General features: G+C 36.5%; 1 protein-coding gene across 4 annotated transcripts in view; it reads left to right on the top strand.

Moving 5' to 3' along the window:
• LOC132915996 (lachesin-like) overlaps nucleotides 1-14,827 on the top strand; it is a 480,024-nt gene that overhangs the window by 437,775 nt on the left and 27,422 nt on the right. The gene's annotated exons all lie outside the window — the stretch shown is intronic.

The raw sequence follows: 14,827 nt of genomic DNA, 5'->3' as shown, positions 1-14,827 counted from the left end.
TGAAAGAAAAATAACTCTTCTGTTTCTGCTACTGTGCGATATCAAAAGAAGCGGATTACTTGGAATCATTCTTTTTATCAGAATTCCAAATTTTGCTGATCGTTGAAGGAGATAGTAATAAATGAAACGAAATAGAAGTTCAAGAATATTATATCATACGTAATATTGGCTGATCCTATAGAAATGAAATAGAGGTTCAAGAACACATATATTCATATTGGAAGATCCTATCGAATGAAATAGAGGTTCAAGAATATATATACGTATACACTGCCAACCATAAGTCACCGAACACTTCTACACATTTCTGCTATGAAAAAACATAAAATTAAAATACATTAAATTAAACTTAAGCTGTAGGAAATATCGTAAATTTATATGTTACCTTGCTATTTAAAACTTTATTATTCTAATTAAAATTACCCTTACGAAATGGTCTTTTACAAGTGTCTTCTTATAATCATCCCCCGCTACAGTTTCTTGAATATACAAATTTTGTTTCTTAAAAAAATATTTCTACATCTTCGGAAATAACGAACACACTATGTTACCTTTAAGGTATCGTATTGTATACATATAAAATAAGAACAAATCGTTCTGTATCAACTACATACGTATTGCCCTCGGTTTATCCAGGTCCTCGTAAGCCTAACGTAGTTTTCCCTCTCGGAAACATCTTCGTTGCTGGTCGAAGGTCAAAACACGGTTCAAGTTTCGTTGAGCGCTCGACGAGTCGAGGGTTAGCCATTCGACGGAAAACTTAGAGGTTTTACGGTAAACTTCGGGTCATAGCTCCCCTCAAAAAGCAAACTGTACAACTTACAACCGCTGGATGCGGTATGGTCGAAGGAGAAAACAGCTATAAACGAAAACGTAACGTGTGAGAACGTAACGGGCGAAGAAAGAGAGTTAAGCATAAAGTGGTGAAGTAACGACGAGTCGCTTCAGAGTCAGAGGAAAATGATGACCAGGCTTTCAGCAGCAAATGGCGTACGTTAACTTTTCCAGTAGACGTTGCTGTGAATTTAGGACGACTGTGTCGTTCAGAAATATTCTTCAACGTGGTGAAACTTCATTTTTAAAATCATCCATACGACGAATCCAACAACTTTTGTTCACGGGTTATATCATGACTGTCTGGAAAAACTTGGACATGTTGCTTTATGACTGCAGGAATCGTGGATACGAAATTGTTATTTTCTATTGCCGCTGCACTCGTTTTGACACCGTCGAAATGTGATACAAAGGAAGCGTGGTCTAGCGCAACATAAAATTCGTGAAATTTTTGCGGATTCGGATGTCGATGGCTTTTTGGCTGACTCGTGTGCACCGGTTAAACTAAAGTTATTTTAGCGACCATGTCGCACTCTCTGACCAATTTATGTACAAACAGGGCACCGTATTTTTTAGGAAATATCATACGATCGCAGTTTGATACTGTTAAAAACTAAAATAGTTTTCTTTTTTCAAAGTTTTTTTAGTTTTTAGGGATTCAAATACATGATTATATTCTTCTGTTCGTAATGGTTACGAGTAGATTCTAATAAATCTATCTGCAAGGATGATATAAGCAACAAAAATGGAAGCAAAAGGCCTTTACGATCACTTCGACGTTTCTAAAAAATTTGTAAAATTATTCTTAATTTATATATTTAATTGTACATTTAATTTAATTGTACAAGTTCGTTTATTCTTTAATATAACGATTCATATACACATTCGTATGGGAAATGTTATTCTTCGCTACATTCTGTGGTCTTGTCCCATCACATTATAGGCGATAAAACGTGAAAACCTCTCTCAAGGACCCGTGTTGGTATTCGCGGTGGTCCGAGCACCGATAATCTAAACATTCGCATCGAACCGTCGATGGTAGGTTTCAGTCAGTCGCCGAGCAAATTCCAAAAAATCCAGGTCCGAAACTTCGGTCACCTTCGTCGCTTTAAATAGCCAAGCAGATGAACGTGACTCTTTTTTAAATAAATTTTTCTATAATTTTTGTGAAAAGCATATGTTTGCAGTAAATATCTCGTAACGTCCGTATACATTTTCGGATTTGAAACTTTACCAATATGAACATGATAATCATATCATATCGTATGGCATAAAAAACGTTTTGCGTAACGTATACGTATTGAAATACGTATAATTTTATGTGCTAGACTAGGTTAGATGCGTAGTAGTATACTTGTATATGAATATCAGTGTGGGGAAGTATGTGTGTGCGTGGCGCCTAGAAAACAAATGAATGTAAATCGTTCAAATCAAATGAGAGGCATGCAAGTGTGTATCGATTAATATCTTTGAAATCATTTATCAAATAAAGATATAACTATTCTAATATAAATTCCAAGTGTAAATTTAGTGTTCCTATACCATTATTTCGATTATTAAGATCCAAAATTCTCAACAATATGACATGTTGAAAATAAAGTTACGCGAGTATTGGAATATCTTCCTACGAGCCCGTGCTAAATTTATTTACTAAAGCTTTGGTAGGACCAGCACAATTTTGCATCCTGAGATGACTCATCGAGCATTTTTTACTAGGCACATCGCACCGTACAGAAATGCGCCAAAGCTTGAATGTTATTTTTAACGAGCAAGGGACATTTAACAGGGCGGGAGGAACAAAAACGTTTGCGAGACCTATTTTCACCTAGCGTTTTCACGAGACCTCGTACCACGCTCCGGTGTGCACGCCCGAGAATATCGACGCGGCTATATAATTTCGTTTCATCGCGATCGTTCGCGCTCCGCGGAGCGTCTAGGATGTGTCCCTCCGCGCTGAAAATTCTGGCCGTCCAAGCGAAAAACCGTCGACCGTGGGGAGCTGTCGCCTTGAAAGCGCGGATGCTCGAACCCTGCCTCGAACCACCGAGAACCAAATCGTCTTTCGAACGTGAAACGACCGATCGTGTCTCTAGCCTTTCACGAAGTATCGAGAGAGATTCTCGGACGTTCACAACTTTCGCTGCAAGGATTGTACGGAGAAATACGACAGAAATATCGATTATCGGAAACGAGACTCGACACCTATCGGATAAGTGAATTTTCTGATATCGATGATTTCGACTAAACAGAGTGTGTAATACGTTGATGGGACAGAAGATGGTCACAGTATTTACGCGATTGATTTCTGGGGAAAGGACTTATACGACAAAATGTTAAGTCAAGTAAGTTGGATTGCAACTTTTATAATTCTACGTTTCTAATATCGACTATGTTTGAACTGATAATAACTCTCGCAGAACTTGTGTTAGAAACTTTAGCTGTAATCGTGGTTTACAGAGGCTCTTAAAGAATCTTATTCTTTTTTTTTTTTTTTTGTATTTACAGAGTATAGAAATATAAATTTCATAATAATTAAACTATTTAACCAGAAAATACCCACTCGGTACATGTATACGCAGTCTACAATCATAGACATCGTGAAAGTAAAAATTCAGAACATGGGAAAAACAAATTGCAAACAAAACGTTGCCTGATCAAGTTAATACTACGCTTCGCCGAAGAACGTGTTAATTATTCGTTCATCCCCCGTCTCGTACGCGTATACACGTCAGCGAAAGTTATTCTCGCGTACTTTCTAAGTTAAAACCATCGCGCAAGAAATAAAACAGATCTCTTGCACGGTAACGTACACGCGTGTAAATTTTACAAGACGGAATCGCCCGTCGAGAAAGAGATATTTTGCCTCGCGGTGGTCGAAAAGTACGAGCAAATATTTTCTCAAGCGAAACGTTTTATGGTGTAGAAGGATGGGAGTCACGGGTTCGTGACGAATAAAGTTAATATCGAGATCAAAGTTGGTAGGCCAGGATTTCCTGGTTGTTTGCGTGTTTTTGGGATCAAAGAGGTGGGAAGGGGAGGAGGAAACGAAGCGAACGATAGTCAGGAACACGACGAATGTGATAAATTTCCCAGGGAAAAGTAATAAGAAGTTGGACGAGATATGAATGGCCGCGCGAGTTAGCTAGCGGGATAAACCGAGTGAACATAGCGCGAGGCCTGCTGATAAAAACCACACGAAGTTACGAAATGACTCAATTTGTCGTTCTATTGGCGTAGCTATACAGGGTATCCCGTAATATGTTGGACTTACTTCAGGAATTATCGATTGTGTAGCTGAAAACAATGAAAAAAGTTTGTATACGCGTACACGTCCATCCATAAGTATCAGCAGACCTTCTGATCTGACATAAGATGTGATAATTGACACAAATTGATTTGAGAAAACAATTAATCAATAGGAATTTTCTATTTATACAACGCAATGCTCCTGAAATTTTCGAACATTCCTTATAAGATACTGGCACTACGAAAAGTGCATGATGAATCAACAATTATACGTTGTTCTCCACGATCCTCTAACCTCATTGAGGAAATGTCGAGCGAGTTAAACGCAAAACTTAAAGAAATTCGTTTAAAATTTGAATTAAAATCAAGTAAGAACAAATGCAATAGAAGGATCAATGGTACGAATGTTAGAACTGCTAAAACAACGGTGAGAAAACGCAAGGGATGTAAAAACGATATTTTATGACAAAATAATGACAATTAAATATATAAATTCTCTATTTATGTAATGTTCTCTCTCTTAATACCCTAATCTGATATTTAAAACGAGATGATAATTCTTAAACGATTTACAATTGTCTCAATAATCGCTTAGGTTCAGCTTCCTCTTTTCTCACAACTATATAATCCTATAAACTTTTATTGTGTATCAAAGAACTTAGAATTATGTTTCACGAAATAGCATAAATATATTCGTACGTTTGCGTGAACTTTCTTTATTGCTTTCAGAAGCACATCCAATTCCTGGAGTAAGGTCCACATATTTCGAGACACCGTGTATACGAATCGCTCACTTCGACGAGTTTCATAGTTCAAGATTCTCCTCGTTGCTTAGGGTGATAGTAAAAGCCAGTTACGGCCGCCGAAGTTTACTGCAAACGATTCTGAACGATAACAAGGCTCTTTAGAATCGTTTAAGAAGAAACGACGATAAACCCGATGATTGTGCTATAATCTTCGGGAGATAGATGTGATCAACGTTATATATACGTCATAAATAGATAGCGGTTTAACGCATGATTGGGAATGGATCGGAAAATAAAGTATTGTTTAACGTAGTTGCGATATCGTAAGAGACATCATTCTTATTTTCCAACCGCGCTTGACATTGCGGATTTTATAAAAACTTTCTGCTGCCTCTTTCTCCAAAAAGGAGAACGTCTCGTTGCTTGTTTTACAAGCCTACGGGGTATTTCAAAACAAGTGTGCATATTCTCACGAGTAAAGCGAATATACCAAAAGTTCGAATAAACCTTCAGTCTGTTTGTTGGTACTCTGATCCTGTCTCAGAGCTACAGACGATTTTCCACGGTAGTTTAATGACTCCCGTTGTATGTATGATAGCGTGAAAACTCAGCAAAGTACATTAGAAAATGTATTCTTAGTATTTTTATCAATAGAAGAAAGAAATTCGTAAAATATTATACATAACGTATGAAATACCAACCGTGTAACTTTTATAATTTCATTAGTGATCCTAGAACGAGGACTTTTTAATAAAATATTTCAAACGTGTATTTTAATTAAATTCGTTGAAAAACGGTAAAATCAGGAAAAGGATAAAGAAATTGTACAACGTAATCTTTAAAATGAATTGGGAAAATACAAGACTACTTGTAATTTTGAAACAGAATAATATAAGACAAATATGTATGTTTATGCGATATTTCGTTGCTTCCGTGCCTCGATTTGCCCATAGAATTATGTTCACGCGTTCTAGAACATCCTATAAATGTTTGCAACGTTTTCTGTAATTAAAGCATGTTTCTCTATTCTGAGTAATAGGATTTAATTAAAAATACCCGAGTGACACAAAACCGGAAAAGCAAACAATAAAACAGTAGTTTTTCAGCGAAGAATTATGATGTAAATCTACACTGAACTTCGTAGAACTAATTCGCGTTTGCTTATTCGAAATATTGACCAATGGTCCTTCGCAAAATCGATACTTTCCAGTGGTTGATCGCGAAGCGTATCGAGTATCGAGCCATTTCATCTCTGGTCCCGATTTTGTTGGAAAACGAAATTTGTTTCCTCCCCCGCGGCTGCATTCTCTGTTTTTGGTAACGAATGAAAAAAGGTAGTCCGTGCAAATGACACGCCGAAACGGGAAAAGTTGACGTATAAAAAAGTTTCGAAAGTTCTTCGACCGTTTTCTCCAGCTTCATGACTCGAAACTACCCCTTTTCCGTATTCGATTCACGCGAGGACCAATACCAAACGAAACCTACCTTTGTACGAGTATTCTTCTTTTAAAGGGTCTTATCTGGAAAACGAACTGAAAAGTTTGTCGAATTTGCAGTCGTAATATTTATCAGAGTCAAATATCTCTGACTTTGGAATACTTCTCGTCAAATGAAATTTTACGTTCTCTCGTGAAATCAGCGTATAATCTGGAATAGTAAAGCACACTCAAGAAGTTAAGAAACTGTTCATGACGATGCAATGTGATCTCTTGGGAATGAAAGAGAAACAATATAATAATTCTAGGATGACTATGTATTAGAATTAATTAGTGCAACTGAAGAATCACGTTTATAGTGATACTAATGGATTGATAAATTTGATGTATTGTTTCGAAAATGAATGGAAGGGTTTGTTTTTTAATTTAAAGTTCATGGAATAATAAATGCATGTTATTTTAAGTTCAGATCTTATATCAATATACTCGTATCGTGACTAGTTTCTAACAATGTTAGAGAAAAATATGCATTTCTCATGATCTATAAATTCAACAATTAACCACCCAATTAAGTAACCACTTTATTCTAAAAATTTATCTCCTACTTACCACGATCAGAAGAAGATTATTATAAATAAGTTCAATAAATTCATAAATGCGTGTTCCATGTACAATCTAATTGGTTTCTAAGCTCCAGAAATTACAATTAGTTATATAAAATTAATCTAACTGTGTTCTCTATTTATGAACCAGCGACAAATTCTACGTCGTTAAAATCCTCGATGCTTCAAATTACTCCAAATTAAAAAAAGAACCTACTATTCTAATAGCCTATTCTAATAGTACTTATTCTAATAATACCTATTCTAATAGTCACACACGAAACTCACAACACGAAATGAACCGTAAATAAAAGAAAATTAACCACTCGATAGTTTTAAGGGGAGGTACCAAGAGAAATAAACACAAATGACAGAGAAGTTCGGTGGGAATGGTGAAAAAGATGCGAAAATTCGCTCCTTTTTCGCCGCTTTATCCACCAAACCGCAAACGCAAACAAAAGGTGAAGAGAGAAATCGAAAACGGTCCGGTTTACATTCCGTTCACGCCACGGCCAACCGACTGACGTCGTTCTTTTCGATGCTGTTCCACCTGCTCGCGTGCAATGCTTCGCTACCAGTAAACGAACGTTCGCAATTCTCGAATGTAAACTCACGACTTCGCGAACTGATTTGTCAGTTCAGTGATGTCACTCGAATCGACAGAAGCAAAGAGAAGGAAGAATAGCGATTTACATCCTGCGTTTTTGTCCAAACCACGTCGTTCCACCCTCTGTAGAAAGAGGAAATCTCGCTGACCCACTTTTATCAAATCGAAACGGAGTTCCAACTATGTCCCAAATGTTCGGAAAAGAAAATCCAGCGTCATGTTGTGAATACACCTCGACTAATAAATTTTATTCATACCAAGTTGTCACGAATGTTTCCTACTTTGGTTGCCGTGATATTCCCAAGAAGTATTTTAAAGCGATTTCGTCCTATGAATCGCATCGAAGACGCCGAAAGTTTTCGTATTAGACATAGTCGAACGAGCATCCTGTTCTTCTGAGAAATCGTGTTCCACCGATTTTAGGAGTTCGTTTCATGAACTCGTGATCGTACAGTTACAATTTCTTTTGAATTTAATAGAATTCTATCATCGATTACTATGGGTATTATTTGAATTTTATGTAAATTTAGGAGGAAAATATTTATCGATTATTTGATTAGATTTTACGTATCAGAGCTATAAGTGAATTGATGATATTATAAAATGTAAGTTCATAAAAGAAGTACTAGGTAAAATAAAATAAAGTATGAATATTCCAAATAATTTCAAATTATAAGATCTTTCTCAGTCTTTTTCGGTAGCATTTTTACAATGGAGATATAGCCACACGCGTAAGGTCAATGATCGATTCGCGAAAAAAGGAAAACACTAGAAATGAGAATGTTTCGATACGAAAATAAATCGTAGATACCAACGATATGAAAATGAATACAAAATAAAGTAGAGTGAAAAAAGGTAAAATAAATCGTACATGTTGAAGTGGTCATCGCTTCTAAGAAAACTCTACATTTGGTCTTTTAGTTTTCTCAAGCACCGAAGCCATCGACAACGTACAGACAAAAGACTGCATCGAAGGCAAACCATAAACAGTAGATAGGCGACGTTGGCTTCAGGGTTTTCAGTCATAGGGTAACACTGCTAGCGTGTGGATCTGGATCAGCTCAATTATATTCCGATTTGTATTTACACTTCGGTATTTAAAATATATATTTTCTACCTTACAATTTACCCACACGTTCCTTTGTATTCACATACATCTAATAACCTCAACAGTACACATAAATTAACACATTGCCGACGAGACACATATCACTACGTGCTAATTATGTTGCCCGAATGTTGTTCAAAAATGTAACTAATTTCAACTACTGTTGAAAAAGTTCTTTGACTTTAAAATTGATGAAGTATTCGTTATAGAATTCGTGATCATGTTCATTCAAGATTCTCTTTTTACGTTAGTCTCTTTCTTGCATTTTATATTTCACGTCGCGTTATTTGCTTAAATTATTGCCGTTTAAAATTCCTATTTCCTTTTCAACTGATACCTTTGTGGAAACAGTCTTGTCAAAATATTAAATAGCAATTCCAAATAGCCCGTTCGTGTACAAAGTAAACCGCTAAAAACGATTAATCAAACGAAATTCCGGAGTTCTGATTATGATAAAGGTAACGACAAACGGCAAACATGCGAAATAATAAACACAGTAAACAATTTACAGATCGAAAAAATGAAAAACCCGGTGCAGCATAACATCGTGAAATTAATTACTTTGATTAATTGCATCACTTGCAGAGATCCTGCGTGATTGTCGATATCTATCACTTAGTAGATAAAACAGACTCGATATTAATTTAACGTGTACGATGATAATGTAATAGTTTTAGATAGACAAAATTAATATAATACTAGATGAATAATTAAACAGCAGCAAGTATCTTCCGTAAAATAGTCTTTCATTTCGATTAATCTGATAGCGCAACACATGTACTACAAACCATTCCGAAGAATTATTCATCACATTCACAAGTTCTCAAAATGATCGTACAAACATCCACAGGTTGCATTAGGAAAAAAACCTCCTTTGCCTGTAATTGCTTCGCTTATTTAGCTTCGAACGCCATATTTTCCAAAGTCCTTCTCGGTCGTATATCTCGAGTTTCTATTTCGTTGGAAATCAGCCTCTATTTCGAACGAATGACCGTATTCGGGGCAGGCATGTACATCGTTTGAGAATCGTCTAACGCAATTTACCGTCTAGTCCAAAGGACAATCGTCAATTGGACAATCGTCAATTGCTACGATTCGATCTATCCCTCTCGTTCCCTCTTCTTCTATGCTTATCGCTTTGTCTCTGTCACTGACCATGTCCGGTCTTTCTACCATGTGACAGCCAGAAAGGGTGTTCGCGCGAAACAAGGATATAGGTATCGCGTCATTGTGAACGGTGCTTTATTTAGGTCGAGTGTCAACAACGAAGCGTGCAAGTACGCTACGTGAACTCCTCAACAAATAGCAGCCGTAAGTACAAAAGCGTTCCACCGTACGATGCCGGGGCTCAAGGATACAGAACGGACGATAAATCGATCGAGCAACGTTCAAAGTTTTTCGATCGACAATCTGCTCCTCTTCCCTTATCTTGTTTCAGGAAATTAATTTAGAAACGGACGATCTGTGGACGGTCAACTATCGTTTCATCCTGTATCCTATTTCATTTTAATAATGCAAGCATTGATACTTATGGCTGAATACAAATTTTATTTACCTACGTATTGTTAAATATTCGTTTGATGTTACCTCGAGGATAAATATTAGTGAAGCATAACAAAGGATACTCTTGTTCACTTGAAATTCAAACGACAATTGAAGAAATTCCCTATGTTTATGTATTTATGGAAAATTTAACCCATTTACGGTCCTCGAATTTTTATACCTCAGCCTTACTCTCGTTTCAACCAACGAAAAGACTCTTAACGTTTCAAAAAGTGTTTAAACGCAAGATTAAGACGAGAAATCGTACAGGTAAGAATTCTTTCTCTTTTACTCAAACTTGAGTAATTTTCTTCTCATTTCGATAAACGGAAAGACCTTCGACATTTGAAAAAATTATGGAAATTCTTTTAAATTTTGCTCACACTTGAGATCTTTTCTAAGGATGGAAGAATATTTAATTAGAAATAATTAGATATACAAAATATCCAAAGTTTTGCATGTACATTATAATACTTAAAAGATAGAACGAATCTGTAATATTTATATAAAAATATACATCTTCACGAACATCCGCAATCTGAATATAATTATACTTTTCGTTCAATCCTACTCATTTTCTTGAAATTATCTTTACATTATTTCAAGAGGATAATTATATTTATCTTTGTCATACTCCTCAAACAGGAACAACAAAACCACGCAAACTAATGAATTTCCACGAACAATAATAACGTGCTAGCTCGTAAAAAGTTCCTTTGACATGGAAAACTTACCGGCCACCAATAAGTTCCTAGGTGTTTCAGCTTTCTAACAAGTTAAGGGACAGATCAGAGGGATCAGACGTACAGTTCGCTCCACTGAAAGCACTCGTGGTCACTAATTAGAATTTGGACGGGATGTGGGTACACCTTTTGGAAAGTACAAGGCTGAAACCGTATTGGAGAGCCATACGTGATTTGAGTCCGCGCGGACGCCGCGGCGTCGTCGTCCAGCCAGTTCTGCTTTCATCTGCGGTTAACCTACGTTAAAGCGCTTCGCGTATGTTCCTGATATCGATCGACCTATAGGCGGCGGTGCTCGGCATGGCCTCGATCATCTCGTAGAGGAAAATGCCGAGCAAAAATGAAAGGAGGGAAAAATCTGTAACCGAAATAGGACGCGAATCTACCGGACCGGACGAGAGTGAGAATCAGCCAGCGAGAAACGGGTAGGGGGCAAAAATCAAGTAGAAAAACCTTTATCTATAATTTTCTCTCCTTTCTTTTTTTTACTTTCGGTCTTATTCCTTTTCCGAATCCGAGCGTATCCTCGATAATGAAGAATAATTGAGAAATTCTAGACGGATGAATGGAATAATTGTACACGGTCGAAGGAATTTCGGGCAGCTCGGATTGATTCTGAGAATCGAGCTAAGCATTCGAGATGTTCGTTTTAAATCAGCATTCTTCGAGCTCTTTTACGAGTCGAAACTTTTATAATAGCTGTGTAACCTACGATCGGCATTTTGTGTTATAACAAATTAGCGTTACGATCATTGGTAAAATATTGCAAAGTGATCGCATTAAAGTGGATGAGTACCGAGGATCTTTGTACGGATGTTTGTGCATTTATATGGAAATTTAAGAGCTACAAAAATGCACAAAATACAAATAATATGTAAGTATATGTAAAAAATAACCGAAGTATACTAGTCGTCATAATATGTAGTGGATGAAACAAATGTTTGCTGAAGTTTGATTGTTTAAGTTCTCACAAAAATACGAATTTGCATAGATATACACGGTGACTACTTAATAATTTAAATCATCATTATTTATTATATGTAGATATGTATATACTCGATAAATAGCTACTAATTATAATAAGGTATAGAAACGAAATGTTTAAAACGTATTATTTCTTAAGTTTATAAAAAATGATTTATCACTGTGTTTAAATAATTTTCTTTACGGAATAAGTAATTACTGGATTGTTTCGAGCAACGTATCGTTATTGCAGAAATATAATATTTCAAACTATCCCGGAATACAAATAACTTCCATGCGTTTCAACGTGTGCGAATGCTGGTTCGATTTCCTTTTGCAATACGAAAGCTTAAACGATGACAAAACAGGAAAGAGAAACGAGCGAATCTCTCGACGATAAAAACGACGTACAATGTCGAACAATGTTCGATTCAAAAGTATTCTCTTTAAATTACGATGAACGTGTCCAGTTTTTGTTATAAACCAGATAAACGATCTCCTCGTGGGTATATTGGGTAAAAGTTCAACTTAGAGAAAATTTCTAGATAGAATGTGAAATTACAACAAAGCAGAAGAATGGAAAGGGAGGTACACTGGTTGTAGGTTATCAAACTTCTCTTATATGAAGATCACAGGCAAAGGACACGATACATCATATTTCTGCTTTTACATATGAGAACAATTTTAAAATCCAATGATTTGAACATCAAAATTGTCTTTTCATTAAATCTGGTTATGGGTTTCTCTTGAGGGATATTTACATTAAAAATATTGAATTCAATCCTCTTCGAAATAGATACTGATTTCGAAAGTATTGATTATCATATTTTAAGCACTAGGTGTGTCATTGACTTCTTCACAAAACTTCGTGCAATTGTTATGTATTATTAACAGGGGCATATTTTTACATCGAATGTTTTATATTTAAAAAAAGCTTTTAATCACCGAATAACACCAAAATCAGAAGATCAGTAGAATTGCATTGATCATACTTTTTCCCTCTAATCCTAATTTGTTGTACGTAATGAGGCATTCTAAAAAGAGTAAAAGAATATTTAACATATGAATGTTCTTAAAAACGGAGCGAATGCAATTACAAGCGAATATCAAGCGAACCTTTACCTCAAGGAGCAATTCGACAAAGCGGCACATCCTAGTGAAGGGTCCATTTACGAAAGAGGAAATTACCAAATTACGTGCGAGCACTGGGAGACATGTTTGAAGAATGATGCCAGAACCTCTCTAGAATAGCGAGAACCGTGGACCAGGAATAATAGTCCTGTATTTCAAGTCAAATCGGAGTGTAAAAACATTTATAAGGAAAATTTGTTGCGACAAAAACGATTTCCATCGAATTGACGCGACGTGATTATTGTTGTTGTCCATGTTTCTATCGTGACATTCGTATGTATAAATTGTAAGTGTCAGTATACTCATTAATTCGTTAGTTCCCTGCAAATTTTACGAATAACTTTTACTAATGTTTCTACGTATTTCGAATCGATTAATCGTTTCCTTGGCAATCCACGTAAATTATCGTGTTTTGTACGAGACCAGCAGGTTTCCTAGTACTTACGATGAAAGGTATAGGCGGGTGAAGACGAGAAACAAAGCTAAGGGATAGGACGTATTCGAAAGACAAGCAAAAGGACGCAGTACCGATCAAAGCAAGAAAGCAGAGCGAAAGGTTATCACCAGAGATATAAATGTCGTCTCTGGTATCATCTGGTGCACAAAGCCGTAAAGTACGGTGCCCGGTTATTTCGGTCAATCCTCCAAGAGGAGACCGTCTGGAAAATATTCACATCGATCTATACTCAGTGACCTCTCTTCAGTTTCCTGTCTTTCTCTGGCAACATTTGCCCACACGTGCACACTGTATACGCACCGCTTTTACACAACAATTTAAATTCGTTCATCCCGATCGAAACATTCTTCCCCTTCAAATCTTGATTGACTCCTTTCCTTTCTTACTAATATCCAGGTTGTAATCGTTCATCGAACCTTTTCTCCTTCCTCGATCTCTCTCTTTCCCTTTACATTCTCTTTTCCCATATACCGTCTTTGTCAGGCTTGCACTAGCCACACAGATCACTCTTTCCGGGCCTCTTTTTCTCTTTGACAGTACACGACAGTACGCGAGAACGGATATTCTGTATGAGCCACCTCAAAGTGCTCTTTCGGACCGGATACAAAGGCCAAGTTAGCCGCGTGGCTCTTTTAGTTCAACGAGAAGGATACAAAATAAATTCGGAAACCGAATTGACCATAAATACCGTGGCGTTCGTGCAGCTAGCAGTTTCTGGTACGATAAATAACGTCTCAAACGGCTCATTTCGTTTCTCGTCAACCAGAAAAGCTAAGCTGGTTCGTTGAATAGGCGAAATTAACTGTAAAATAACAAACAGGGACAAGATGGTCCGGTAACAAATTGGCAAATACTGAATCTCATAAATACAATTGCTTGCAATATTTTGACTTCAGGGGAATACCATTGCTCTACCGTATTTAAGATAATAGCACATATGTTTATAGGGAAAATTCTTTCTCTCGTAGATAAGTTTTAGATGTACAAAAAGCATAGTTAATAGCATTGTACGAAACACTGGTGCTTCTCTAATGCTAATCTATTGCCGAGAAAAATGTCAGGGATAAAGTTGCTTGAGGTCAGAAGGAGGTTAGAACTATGTCTTTTAAATCTTAGTTGAATGAACTGATTAAAGAATGACGATGCAATTTATCCAGCTTCTCACGTTCCCGTAGTTGTGAACTGGAGTGTAGAACGCAAGTTTTGACGTATAGACAAAAGCCTGGATACTCATGAAGGATTATGGCCAAGTATAATACAAAATGTCAAAGAAGTACGAGCCTGCGTGTTAAACGGATGTAGTATGTAACTTATAGCGGACATTAAAAAGAACTAAGGATAATAAGAGATATTATTACGAGATGGAAAAGTTTGCCGGAAAAATAATTCGTGTGTTTTGCGCTAGTAAGATT

The sequence above is a fragment of the Bombus pascuorum genome, chromosome 1 (assembly GCF_905332965.1).
Source record: "Bombus pascuorum chromosome 1, iyBomPasc1.1, whole genome shotgun sequence".
Taxonomy (NCBI): Eukaryota; Metazoa; Arthropoda; class Insecta; order Hymenoptera; family Apidae; genus Bombus; species Bombus pascuorum.
Note: the sequence above shows the minus strand (reverse complement) of the source record. Positions and strands in the feature narration are given on the sequence as shown.